This window comes from Rhinolophus hipposideros, assembly GCF_964194185.1.
Source record: "Rhinolophus hipposideros genome assembly, chromosome: 14".
Taxonomy (NCBI): domain Eukaryota; kingdom Metazoa; phylum Chordata; class Mammalia; order Chiroptera; family Rhinolophidae; genus Rhinolophus; species Rhinolophus hipposideros.
In genome coordinates this window covers 30,878,795-30,892,895 of record NC_138060.1, presented here as the reverse complement: position 1 = coordinate 30,892,895, position 14,101 = coordinate 30,878,795, and the positions used below count along the sequence as shown (strand labels likewise).

Below are 14,101 nucleotides of genomic sequence, written 5' to 3'. Positions count from 1 at the left end.
AACTAAAAGAACTGTACCTGTCCCAAAGTTAGAGGCCAATCTAACAATTCACTGGACTAACTCCCAGGGTGAATGAAGTTGCCACTTTCTCAGGGAGCCTTTATTTCTAAGTAGATCAGAGGCTAGTAACAAAGGGTTCTGCTTGGCACACACAAAAGCTTGTATTCAGTTTACCCGACTATCACTTGCTCTTATTGTCTAAGACTCTGCCATTCTACAGGAAAAAATTTCCTTGGATTGTTTGAGATACATAGGTATAATTCCTTCTTTCCAGAGACACAATCACACACATTCATTAGTATCGTGGCATTTTAGAACTTGAGAGAACCTCGGAAATTGTTTAATCCAAAATCTCTAGCTGTTTATACCTGACAGGGAAGAAGATAGGGGGAGTTGTACAATATATCAGGTACCATAACCTGAGAGGTGAAATGATCTTCTCACGATTAATTAGAAATAGGCCTCCTTGCTACCGGTTCAGTATATCTTCCAAAGCATCCTTCTGCCCTTCTATATCTACTTCAGAGAGTGAAATCCAACTAAATAATTTACTAGTCACCAATAATTTATTTTCAGTTAAGTCTATTAACATGTTACACATTCTCAAATTCTGCCATTTTTGCTGCTTCACAACATAAAGTCCTCTCTTACTTTACACTTTGGTCTCTTGCAACAATTCAATCACCCACTACGTTCATCCTTCCTGCCTTTATTTTAAATATTGTTTTCGAAAATGTCAGCCAACTTCAGCTGCTACCATCTTTCAGCTATTTTTTTTTTAACTTTTCATTAGAGAAATTTTCAAAAATACACAGAAGCAGAGAAAAAGTATAATGAACTCATGTATTCATCAATCCAGCTTCAATAACCAATTTCTTCCATTCTTGTTTCATTTATTCCTCACCTACTTATGAATATATTTCCATATACATCACGAACAAATATAGACTTATAAACATAATCTCAATATCATTACCATACCCAATAAAAATAAGAACAATTCCTTTCTATCACTCAATATCTAGACCGTGTTCAATTTTCCCCAAATGTCCTAAAAGTGTCTTTATATGATTTTTTCAAAGAAAGTCTATATAAATATCGTTCTTAAATTTCTTTTAATCTATAACAGCCCCACTTCCACCCCTCTTATTTAACATGCCATTTATTTGTTGAAGAAAATAGGCCATTTGTCCTGCAGAATTACCCACATTTCAGATTTGGCTTATAGTATTCTCATTATTTAACATACAGTATTTTTCCATCCCTTTTATTTCTTATAAAATAGTTACATCTAGAGGCTTTATTAAATTCAGTTTCAGTATTTTTTGGCAAGAATATTTTAGAGGTGGTGCTGTGTTCTTCCTACTGCATCACCACTAAGAGTCAGCCAGTTTTAAAGTGGGAAGAACACACCATGCAAGCAAGATATAAGGGTGATAGATATCAGTGTAAGAGAATCCCCCAAAGAGCGTACAGCCATAAATTCTGACAGTCTTCCTAACAGTCACACCAGACCTCTCAAATCTTCAAAATGTCGTCTCCCTCCAGGTTCAAGGCCTGGGTACCCTTAACCTCTTCTTCACTTAGTTAACTCATATTTGACCTTCAGATCTCAGCTCAAATTTCCTTGTTCAGTGAAATTTCTCCTGATCCCATGACTAGATCAGGTACTCTTATTATATGCTCTTGTAGCACTTTAAAGGGTAAAGTATAGAGATTTAGAATTCAGAGTCAGATGGCCTGAGTGACTACCATTTATGAAACTGTGTGACCTGGATAAACTCATTAACATCTTTGAGCTTTGATTTCTTCATTTGTAAAACAGAGAACATAGTAATAATACCTACACCTCATAGGTTGAATTAAATCAGACAACATGTAGAAAGTATTTAGTACATAGAATCTTACAAATTGGTAGTTGTTGTTACATATAAGTATGCTAAACAAAATGGATCTTACCTAATCATACTATATACATTATCTTAGATTTTTTCTACAAATTACTCAGTTAACTACATGATACAAGTCGTGTTACATAAATATATCTAGGTAAGACTAAATCCCATGAGATAAGCAGTCTACTTTTTAGTAATGGTAGAGTAGGTAATTCTTCCTCCAAAGACAATGAAGTAAGTCAAATAAAATACGTTAATTTGTTCTTCTTATAAGCATTAAAGAACAAGATAATGAGGAATTACCAAGCCAAAAAAATAACAGAAGATGAGAACCCAATTTTTCCCTCAAGGCTTTTGCCAAATCCAAAGAAAGAACTGTGAGAATGAGTCCTAAAGATCAAAGCCGCCCCCCATTTAAAATTGTTACCTGAAAGGGCTGCAACTCTCAGTACAAGGGTGAACCAGAAGTAAACCACCTGTGCTATGAACTGAAACCTGGCTTCCCCTCCTCTGTGTCATTCCAGTATCTCATGAAATTCCCAACTTAATAGTGCTCCAAGTACCTGGCAGAAGCAAATGAAATCTCAGAAAAAAGGCCTCAAATTATCCCTACAAAAAAAATGTTTCGAGTACAACATCCAGAAAACAGTAAAAGATATACAGGAAACAAGACATAAAGAGAACAGAAGCAATAATCAAAAGAAATCAGAAAGAAAGACTGCTGATATTGTAATTATTAGGCACAGATCATAAAAGACCTATGCTAACAACATTCAAAAAAATAGAAACTTGAAACTTCTGGCAGATAACTGAATACTGAAAAACAGAAAAAAACAGATTTGAAAAAGAAAAAATATTTAAAACAAAAAAATTACAATAACTACAATTAAGATCTTAAATCACAGTCTTAACAGTAGATTAGAAAAAGTAGAAGAGAAAATTTCCTTCTTTACTAGAAGGAAAGTTAGAAGAGACTACCCACCTTTTTAGTTCTCTATGTTACATTCAGGAAAAAAATAGAAGAGATTCCCTTCAAAAAGGGAATATAAGCGTAACTGGCATCCAAGAAATAGAGAAAAGAATGGAACAGAAGCAAAATTTAAAGAGTAAGAAGTTTTGAGAGCCAATGAAATATATAAATGCAGAGTCTAGGAGACCAACATAATATTGCACCAGGGTAAAGAGAAAAGAAAATCATACCTAGACACATTATATTAAAGTACAGAAAAACAAAGACATAGAGAAAATCTTTAAAGTAATTACAGTAAAAAAAGATTATCTTCAAAGCAATAACAGTTGGAATACCAGCTAACTTCTTAGCAGTAACAATAGAAACTAAGAGTTGACTAATCTTCAATGTGCTGAAATAAAATAATTGCCAATCTAAAATTCTAAACCCAGTGAAAATATCCATTGGTAATAAAGGCAAAATATATTTTCAAACAAACAATACACACTTCACAGATCTGTTCTATTAAAAATTCTAAAGGTACTTCATGCAGAAGATTCCTTGATAGAGCTGTAGAAAGGAATAAAGAGCAAAGAAATGGGGGCATGTAAACACACATTAACTACATAAAATAGTAAGATCTCGTGACCTTTAAAACATATAACTAGGGCCGGCCCGGTGGCTCAGGCGGTTAGAGCTCCATGCGCCTAATGCCAAAGGCTGCCAGTTCGATTCCCACATGGACCAGTGGGCTCTCAACCACCAGGTTGCCAGTTCAATTCCTCGAGTCCCACAAGGGATGGTGGGCTCTGCCCCCTGCAACTAAAATTGAACACGGCACCTTGAGCTGAGCTGCCTCCCCAAAATGGCTCAGTTGGTTGGAGCGCGAGCTCTCAACAACAAGGCTGCTGGTGCAACTCCTGCATGAGATGGTGGGCTGTGCCCCCTGCAACTACAGACTGAAAACGGTGACTGGACTTAGAGCTGAGCTGCGCCCTCTACAACCAGATTGAAGGACAATGACTTGGAGCTGATGGGCCCTGGAGAAACACACTATTCCCCAATATTCCCCAATTAAAAAAATTAAGAATAAAATTACTATATGACCCAGCAATCTCTTCTGTGTATGCACCCCAAAAATCTGAAAACATTTATCCGTAAAGATATACGTACCCCTATGTTCACTGCAGGATTATTCATGGTGGTCAAGACATGGAAACAACCAAAGTGTCCTTCAATAGATGTTTGGATAAAGACGACGTGATACACACATACACACACACACACACACACACAGGAATATTACTTAGCCACAAGAAAAGATAAAATACTACTATTTGCAACAACATGGATGGATCTTGAGAATACTTTGCTAAGCGAAATAAGTCAGATGGAAAAAGTTGAGAACCATATGACTTCACTCATATGGGGGATATAAAAGTGAAAGCAACAATTCAACAAGACAAAAACTCATAGACACAGACAACAATACAATGGTTATCAGAAGAGAAGGCGGGAAAAGGAGAGGTTAAAAAAAAAAGGGTAAAGGGGGTCAAATATATGGTGATGGAAGATCTGACTTGGGGTGGTGAACATATGATACAATATACAGATGATGTATTATAGAATTGTACACTTTAAACCAATCAATAAATTTAATTAAAAAAATAAAAAGGGAAATAAGGAGGGAAAAAAAAACAATATACTGTAATAAAAGTTATGTGAATATGGTCTCTCTCTTAAAATATCTTGTGCTGTATTCACCCTTCCTTTTGGGATAATGTGAGATGATACAACACCTGTATGATGATATGAAGTGAGGTGATTGACATAGACAGTGAGACATAGCATTCATCAGGCTATTATAAAGGTTATTTGGACACAAATACTGTGATACTGCAACAGTTGATCTGATAACCAAGAGGGCTACTAAATGCCTATTGGGAGCGTAGCATATACAGTGTGGATACACTGGAAAAAGAGATGATTCACATCCCAGGTGGAACAGAGCATTGTGAGAGTTCATCATGCTACTCAAAATGGTGCACAATTTAAAACTTATGAATTGTTTATTTATAAAATTTTCCATTTAATATTTTCGAACCACAGTTGATCATGGGTAACTAAAACTGTGGAAAGCAAAAACTATGGATAAAGGGGACTGCTGTACAAAATATTGCTCAAAGAAATTAAAAAGACATTAATAAAGGGTAACACATCCTATGTTCATGGATTGGAAGACTTAATTATTATGATGCCAATACTACCCAAAGCAATCTACAGATTCAATGCAATCCCTATCAAGATCCCAGTGACATTTTTTGCAGAAATGAAAAGCCCATCATAAAATACATAGGGAATCTCAAGAGACCCCAAATAGCAGAGACAGTCTTGAAAAAGAGGAACAAAGCTAGAGGACTCACACTTTCTGATTTAAAACTCATTGCAAAACTACAGAAATCAAAACAGTGTGGTACTGGCATAAAGACAGACATATAGACCAATGACATAGAATAGAGCAGAGAAATAATTCCCTACATACTTGGTGTGATTAAACAATACGGTTAATGTTTACATTTAAAAAAAATTATTACAGTGAAAGACACATTGTCATTAAACCCCTTCAAAATACTGCCCCTCTCTTTGAACACACTTATCCCATTGTTCTTGCCACTTTCTGAAGCAGTTCTGAAAGTCCTCTTTCATGTCTTTAGTTGTGCTGTTGTGGCTGCCTCAATGTCCTGAATCAATTCAAAACATTTACCTTTCATGGTCATTTTGACTTTGGGAAAGAGCCAGAAACTGCATGGTGCCAGATCTGGTGAATAAGCTGGATGAGGACACACCATAATGTTTTTGACAGAAATTGCCACATACTAGAAGTGATGTGTGACACAGAGCGTTGTCATGAGACAGGATGAAACCATTCACCCATTTCTCAGGCTGTTTTCTACACACATCACTTCTTAAACACTCTAATAAGCCCTTATAATATTCAGAGTTCACTGTAGTGTTCCTGAGTAAAAACTTGCACAATTCCATCAAGGTCAAAAAACACAATTAACATCACCTGGATGTTAGATCGTCATTGACATGCTTTTTTCCACACAAGAACTGGGTGATTTCTGTTGAGAACTCTGAACCTTGGGCTCAGAATCATAACTATAGACCCAAGTTCCATCTCCCGTGATGATATGTCTTAAAAAGCTGGACTCTGAAGTTGGATGGTGCAACTCCAACAAAACTGACAAATTCTGCTGCTTTTGTTTGACAGTCAAAACGCATGGAACAAATTTCCCACTCACTTGCCTTATGTTCAAATCTGTTATTAAGGGGCGATGGTTAGCTTAGTTGGTTAGAGAGTGGGGCTCTTAAAAACAAGGTTGCCGGTTCAATCCCCACATGGGCCACTGTGAGCTGCCCCCTCCACAATTAGATTGAAACAACTACTTGACTTGGAGCTGATGGGTCCTAGAAAAACACACTTACAGTAAATAAAAGTTTTAAAAAAAAATCTATTGTTAAAGTGCTTTGAATGGAACCATCAGAGATGTTCAACTCTTCAAAAATTTCCCTAATAGTCAATCACCCATTTGATAGAATCATTTTGCTTATTCTTTCAACATTCTCTTGGGTTTTTTGATGTTGAAGGACGTCCTGATCTCTCCGGGTTTTCAATCGATTCACAACCATTATGAAATCGCATGAACCACTTGTAAACCGTCTTCGTGGTCACTGCAGCACCCAATAAACTAATTTTACCATTTCGTGTGTTTCTTTAGCACTTTTTTGCCATTTGAAACAAAATTTCATGGTAATGCATTATTCGTGATCCATGATTTATGGCACACTTTAAAACACACCTTCTCTCAATTGTGGCTGACACCTGACTGACGGCACCAAACACGTTGAAACTTGTCCCTGTTACTAAGTTTCAACGTGCCACTTCCCGTATTTGAATATCCTACCTTTCCATTGGATGGCATTCGGCAGCAGCATTCACCGTATTTTATCACACCATGTGCCTATTAAACTAAGAATAAATGATGGCTGAGAGAGAAAAAGAATATGTAATAACTACATGCTCTTACAATGAAGATAAAGTACAATTGTTTTTAAAAAAGAAAAAGAAAAAAAGGAGAGAATAGGAAGAATGTAAGCACAAGAAAAGTTTGTTTTCAGTAATCACATTGGTGATGGTATCAGTGATATAATTCTGACACTTGTGTGTGTAAAATGAGATGAAACAAAAGAGTAACTACAGGACATTTTATTAATAATTCTATTACCTCCTATGTTCTCAAGAACCAGTATTCCTTATAAGGAAAAAAGGATTACAGATATAATAGAGACTAAGTAATAAGCTTTATAGTCTCGGTTTGAATTGGAAATATTCATATGAACTCATGAGATAATTTATCTTTAATGTGTGTGTCTACAGATAGGTGATAGATTTAGGTATCCTCGCTCTGCCTACTGAAAAGCCTAAAACAGTGACTGACCCAGGATCGCTAGCATGCAGACCATGATCTTGAAGTGCTATCTCCCTCTTAAAGAAACCAGAGTTTCTTAAAGAAATGGAAGATTTCAGATTGGGGACAGAACTTTCAAGATATCAGACAATAAGGAACCTATCAAAGACTAGTAGGGTCATATCAAGAGGATAAGCTTGGATAGGCTCCCAGGCCAAAGATGAGACAACATGAGTTTAAATGATGATAATAATTGCAATAAACAGAGACCCTTCAAATATGTTTAAATTCATGACCTTATACTGATACTAGATTTTAGTTGTCTTCAGAAAATAAGGAACCAATTTATCTTGAAAACTGGCAAATAAATGGTACAAATCAAGCATTTATGCCATCTTTCCTAAAGGAATGATACTGCTGCCTATCCAAATGATATATAAGGCACTAGTATTCCAACCAATAAGTGAAAAAGACATGATAGAGTTACAATACCACTACTTTGCAGCCTTCAATGAATAGATGCAGGCATCAGGTAGCAACAGATGCTGAGACCAGGAAGAGAGAAACAACGACACATTATGCACCTCCGATGGTCTTGACAACCACGACATAGAGAATTGCCAAAGGGATTGAATCTGAGTCTGATCCAGTCTGGAATCCAGCTACCAATGTGCAGGAATTACTCAAGGCAGAGGAACATATTGAACTGTACATGGTGATACAATCAGCAAAATCCAGACTGTAGGATATACAGGCCAAATGATCCAGGTTCCGAATCATATAAATTGTAAGGAAAAGAAAGGAAGAGAGAGAAAACGTACAGATTAAAGGAGTTTTTTTAAAAAAAAAATTTAATGGGCATAAACCACATTATAGTGTCTAGAAATATGCCTTTACAAAAAAGCTTTTTTTCAAAACACAACTTCTGACTTCTGATTACTACATAAGTCAGAAGAATGGCTACTAATGGGAGGACATAAGTAGTTGTGATTGGAATGCGGCAATGGCTAGTACGGTTCTATACCCTGACTGAGTGATATTATCTTTTAATAATTCACTAAGCTATTCATTTGGTATGTGTGTTCTTTTCTGTTTGGTTTCATAATAAAAATTTATTTTACAATAAAAAAGATTTTCTTAAATAACAATACAAAAGTAAAGGAAATATTAACCAAAACAAAGCTGGTACAGCTAGCTCTGGGGCCAGACTGCCTGGGTTCAAATTGTGAATTCTGCCACACAGCCAGAAAAGTACTAATCTCTCTGTGTCTCAATGTCCTTATCATAAAATGAGGATAATAAAAGTATATAGTTCACAGGGCTGTTGTGAAGATTAGGAGAGTTAACATACAGGCATACCTCAGAACTATTGCGGGTTTGGTTCCAGATAACTGCAATAAAGCAAGTCACATCAATTTTTTGGTTTCCCAGTGCATATAAAAGTTGCGTTTACAGTATACTGTAGCCTATTAAATGTGCAATAGCATCATGTCTAAAAAACAATGTGCTAGGTCTCTGAATGTTAGAGACTTTGACTTAACGTTAGGCCTCTGAATGTTAGGTCTCAGAAACCTTGACTTACAGACAGAACCATGTCTGCAAGAAAACAAAATGTCTGTTGGCCTGCACCTGCAGACAGAGCAAAACTGGTGATAACAGAAAACGCCACAAAACAGCTACTGGCTTGCAGGCAGTCACCACTTTCTGTTCAAACAATGTTACCCTGTCAGCACAGCCCCTATATAAAATCCTCCTTACCCCCTCCTTCAGGGCTGCAAGACTCCTGTGCAGCCTGGACTGTAGCGGTCTTTGCTCAGTCTGATATACTTTTCTCTCTTACAATAAAAACTTCCTTAACTTGCCTGACCATGTGCTTTCCTTAACTGGCTGACCTATCACAATGCACATACTTTAATTAAAAAATACTTTATTGCTAAAATAGGCTAACCATGTGAGCCTTCAGCAGGTCATAAACATTTTGCAGGCAGAGGGTCTCACCTTGAATTTGTAAAAACACAATTATCTGCAAAGTGTAATAAAGCAAAGCACAATGAGGTAGGCCTATAAAAAGGAAGTAGAACAGTGTCTGGCACACAGCAGGACAGAGGAGGTGATGTTAGAGTTTGACCAGCAATCTTTGTTATCTTAAATAGTTCTTTAACCTCTTTGGGCTTCATTTTCTTTTTAATTTTTATTGGGGAATATTGGGGAACAGTGTGTTTTTCCAGGACCCATCAGATCCAAGTCAAGTCACTGTTTTCAGTCTAGTTGTGGGGGGCACAGCTCAGCTGCAAGTCAAGTCATTGTTTTCAATCTAGTTGTGGAGGGCGCAACTCACTGGCCCATGTGGGAATCGAACTGACGACCTTGGTGTTATGAGCACTGCGCTCTAACCAACTGAGTCAACTGGCCAATCCGGCTTCAGTTTCTTTAACTGAAATCAAAATATCTATTTGAGAGAATTACCAAGAGGTCAAAAGGAAATACATGTAATGTACCTAGTATAGTGGTCAATAAATAATAAATCCTTTCCATGGCCTCCCAACACCTAGAGAGTCATCCATCACATTAGACATACCTCAGTCATAGCACATTCCTCTTGTACTTTTTACCTGGTCATTCCAGTTGATCTCAATTAAATGATCACCCAGTAAGTCTCAGGTCCGAAACTGGATCTTCATCTAGGTTTAAAAAAAAAAAAAATAGACCAAAATCTTAAAATGTTCAACCTCATAGTAAGAATGGTCTTGTGTTATTCCTAGAGCACGCATCTGTGGTACTAGTAAACACTGACCTGAAGCTGGACCAACTGTAGCTAAAGGACTCCAATGCTCAAAACCATGTGCCTTCTCTCTTCTCCTTTCCCCATAACTTTCCTCTCCCTGCTGGCAGTCCAAATCTATCATCCGCTAACATCAATTCTGACTTCTGGCGTCAAAGGTAGAATATTCTTATTTGCAAGGGTACTAAAAAGCAGCACTCTCAGAGAGACAAATACCACTGAACACAAAGGCAAAGGCAGGAAGAAAACTATCTCCTCAATTCTACCTGTGACCAAGGCCTCCTTTTTAGAGGTCCATGCTGTAAAAGTAATGTGCCAATAGTATCTAGCAGCCTTTCCCACTCAGACTGTGACAGGACACAGCTGGAACTTTGAGTCATCAGAAGAGACTCAAAAGCTTACCAAGGCCAAAACAGAAACTGTAGCTTTAAAGAGTGTCATAACATACCTAAAGTAAGACTGTGGGAATGGGAGTTGCAGGGTAGGAGTTGGTTTGTACATAGCATAGAAAGCCAAGTGCAAAGAAGCAAAACACAGCTGTATCTTCCAGCATTGTGCAGGTTCCCCAAGAGCCCTTTGGTAACTTGCTCTTTACAGGTCTGAAGTCCCTGTAACTGCACCCTTCGTTAAAATGTAATTATTTTTCACTACTTTTTGGGCAGGAAAGCTGAAAATAAACCATGGCGAGTGTCATGCGTTGTGTCATGTGGGGTCTCTGGTCCCGCTCCCCACATAAGAACGCAGGATATGATGAGGCCAAAAAGGAACACCCATGGAGCCATAGATAGGGGAGTCATACCACTATATTCTCGCTGGCAGCTGGGTTGGACACACAGGAAGCAGGAGCCACACGATCTGCAAGCTGCGGTCTGCTTCTCTGCCAACCAACAAACCCCACTTGCTAGCTGCAGTCCGCGCTTGCTAGCTCAGCCACCATCCGCTGCTAGCGTAGCCACAGCAGTTATATTAGTGGCCAATGGCTCACTGGTTACAGCTGACAGCCAACTAGCCACAGCTGATGGCCATCCGATCACAGCTGATGCCCATTTACTACCCAAGCCAGCACCTTTCCACGTGAGGCCGAGAGCCTGGAAACTGCACTCCTGGCTCTGTCCCCACAGGGAGTAACTATTCTTTTTCAAGTGACTCACATTAAAATCTGAAATTAGCTTTCTCAAGAGCATTTCCCATTATGGCAATAAATGGTACAGGCAATGTTTCCAAAGTCTCTGTCAATTAAATGCAAAAGCTCTATTCCAAAAATGTATTAAAATGCTGTTTAATAAGAAGACTCATGTTCCTAAAAAGAATTGAGTCTACCACAGATAAAGGAATGGAGTTAGGACTGGATATCATCTCGACCAAATCATTCTGCCCCAGAAGAGGTTACGTAAAGGGACAGAATTCTCTTCTCCCCGCTTTGAAGCAGAAACTGAGGCAAAGCTTTTAGTACAGCACCTCTTCCCCAAGTTGGGTGGGGTAGGCCGGGGTCTACTAAGCAATACTGAAAGTAAAAAACAACTCGTGTAGAGAATTGAAACCAATATGGGCTAATATCTGCACCGTGTTTGATATTATTACATTTAGAAAATAAAGTGGTAGTAGAAGCCCTTTCGGATTGGTCTCTATGTTAGGGGTCTCTTAGCCTTCCGACATTTCCACCTTGTCGATTTCCTTAACAGAATCAAATTGGACTGCATAAAGTCAGAAGCCTCCGGAGTCTGGAGTGAGCCTAATAAACCGGAGAAAGAATACTCACTACCCCTTTGCATATACCCTCCCCGCTTGTGCTCCAAGTCTTCACCAGCCACGCATCCTTCTCAGACTCCTTGACCCAGAAAAGTGGGGGTGGGTGGGGGGGGTCAGACCTGACCAACTCTCGCGGATCGAGTAATCACCTACAATTTATCCAGAATCCAGTCTACACCATGTATCATTCTAAGCTTTACATTTATCGTCCCACTCAACCTTCTCCACCACCATGCAAGGCAAGAATTACCAGCTGTATTACATAAAGGAAGAAACTGAGGCGCTGAGACGTTACACGAGAAGCCAAAGATCACAAAGGGCGGAGGGCCAGGACTCAGAACCAGGTTTGTCAGGTCCCCAATCGTAAGACTGGAAGCGAACCCGTCCCAAGCGGCTGCTCTCTGGAGTCCCCGACAAGGGTCAGTTTGACCACTGGCAGGGCCCAGGTGAGGCCAATTCCGGGGATGCTTCAGGTAGGGGCTCTGGCCGACGCCTCTGTGAACCTGGAGCGCCACTCACCTTCTTCAGCCGCCTCCCCCCACCAGCAGCGCGCCCAGCCCCGCCGGCTCCACCGCCTTTGCCCCGCCTCCGCGACCGTTACCGCGGTGTGGGAGCCAGGCCTCCGGAGCCCGAGCTCGTCAAAGAACCGCCCTCCGCTCCGCCGCCGAACGCCGGGATTTTTCACCCGCCGCTCGGGGAGGCTGGGTCAGCCCCGCGCCCTCTGGTTGGCTCCGCTGTTGGGGGCGGGGCTCACTATTAACGATGACGCGAGATGCTGCGCCTGGTTTGCCCTCTGCATCTGCGTACTCCTAGCACACTTGTTACAAGCTCTGGCCTCGCAGGAGTTCGTATCACTTGGCTGGAGCATCAATTGCCAGAAGAATTCAGAAATGCACTTTTGAAGAGGTGAGCGAAGTGAGGCCCGGGCCTCCTGGCCAGCGCAGGCTGCCCTCCACACAAATACACATGCCCTGGCTGTGAGCTCTTGCTGCAGGACAGGTCAGCCTGTTCTGTAAGTTCCAGACCTAGCAGAGCACTGCAGCGCCTGGCATTTGGAGGACCCCAATAAGGGTTTGTTGATGACATTTTATTCTTCCATTCAGCATTTCCCAAATCTACGCAAGTGTCAAGCCCTACATCGGGCTCCAAAAATGCAGAGGTGGCTGGCGATAGGATCAAAGTCTAGTTAGGGAGATGGGTATACACTTTGAAATTAAGATACAGTGTGATGTGATCAGAAAAGGGTGCTGTGGGGACAGAGCCAGGAGTGCAGTTTTTTCAGGCTCTCGGCCTCACGTGGAAAAGTGCTGGCTCAGGTAGTAAATGGCCATCAACTGTGATTGGATGGCCATCAGCTGTGGCTAGTTGGCTGTCAGCTGTAACCAGTGAGCCATTGGCCACTAATATAACTGCTGTGGCTACGCTAACAAAAGATGGGGGCTAGCAAGAAGATGGTGGCTGGCACAGATTGCAGTTAGCAAGGGGTCGGTTGGCAGAAAAGCAGACAGCAGGTCGCACGTCATGTGAATCCAGCCCCCAGTGAGACTATAGTGGTATGACTCCCCTACCTATGGCTCCGTGGGTGTTCCTTTTTGGCCCAGCCACATTCTGCATTCTTATGTGGGAAGCGGGAGCTGAGGCCACGTAGGCCGCCCCATGTGACAGTATTATAATTAAGCCTGGGCCCCTTTGATATAGTTCATATCTGCCCTCCCCAAAAATCTAACTCCCAAAGCATTTACAAATATAATAACTAAGAAAGCTGAGTGTGGGGCCAGCCAGGTGGCTCAGGCGGTTAGAGCAACATGCTCCTAACTCCTAAGACTGCCGGTTCGATTCCCACATGGGCCAGTGGGCTCTCAACCACAAGGTTGCCGGTTGGATTCGTCGATTCCCGCAAGAGATGGTGGGCTGTGCCCCCTGCAACTAGAAAAAAACAGCAACTGGACCTGGAGCTGAGCTGCACCCTCCACAACTAAGACTGAAAGGACAACAACTTGACTTGGAAAAAAAAAAAGTCCTGGAAGTACACACTGTTCCCCAATAAAGTCCTGTTTCCCTTCCCCAATAAAATCTTTAAAACAAAAAAAGAGAAAGAAAAAAAGCTGAGTGTGTTGCATCATTGGAGAGGCAGAGGAGCAAAGCCTTAGGAAGTGTGCTAAGCTGGGATTTTATCCAGGAGGTGATAGGAAACTATAGGCAAGTTTTCAAAGGGCGCATAAAATGGAAAGGTTTTTGTTTGGGTGTCTTCAAG

The 14,101-nt window shown here is 40.3% G+C and overlaps 1 protein-coding gene across 4 annotated transcripts in view; it reads right to left on the bottom strand.

Annotated features, from left to right (window-relative positions):
- Positions 1–12,541, bottom strand: part of CEP70 (centrosomal protein 70) — a 53,756-nt gene extending 41,215 nt beyond the window's left edge. For 2 of the 4 annotated variants that reach the window (XM_081071745.1, XM_081071748.1), the window contains exons 1-2: positions 12,367–12,541; positions 9,895–9,997 (exon numbers count right to left, since the gene is read on the bottom strand). The gene's annotated coding sequence lies outside the window, so the exon portion shown is untranslated. Of the gene's footprint in view, positions 1–2,322; positions 2,461–9,894; positions 9,998–12,366 lie in introns of those variants that run through there. The other 2 variants (XM_081071746.1, XM_081071747.1) reach the window with 2 other exon arrangements.
- Between the last annotated feature and the right edge of the window lie 1,560 nt (positions 12,542–14,101).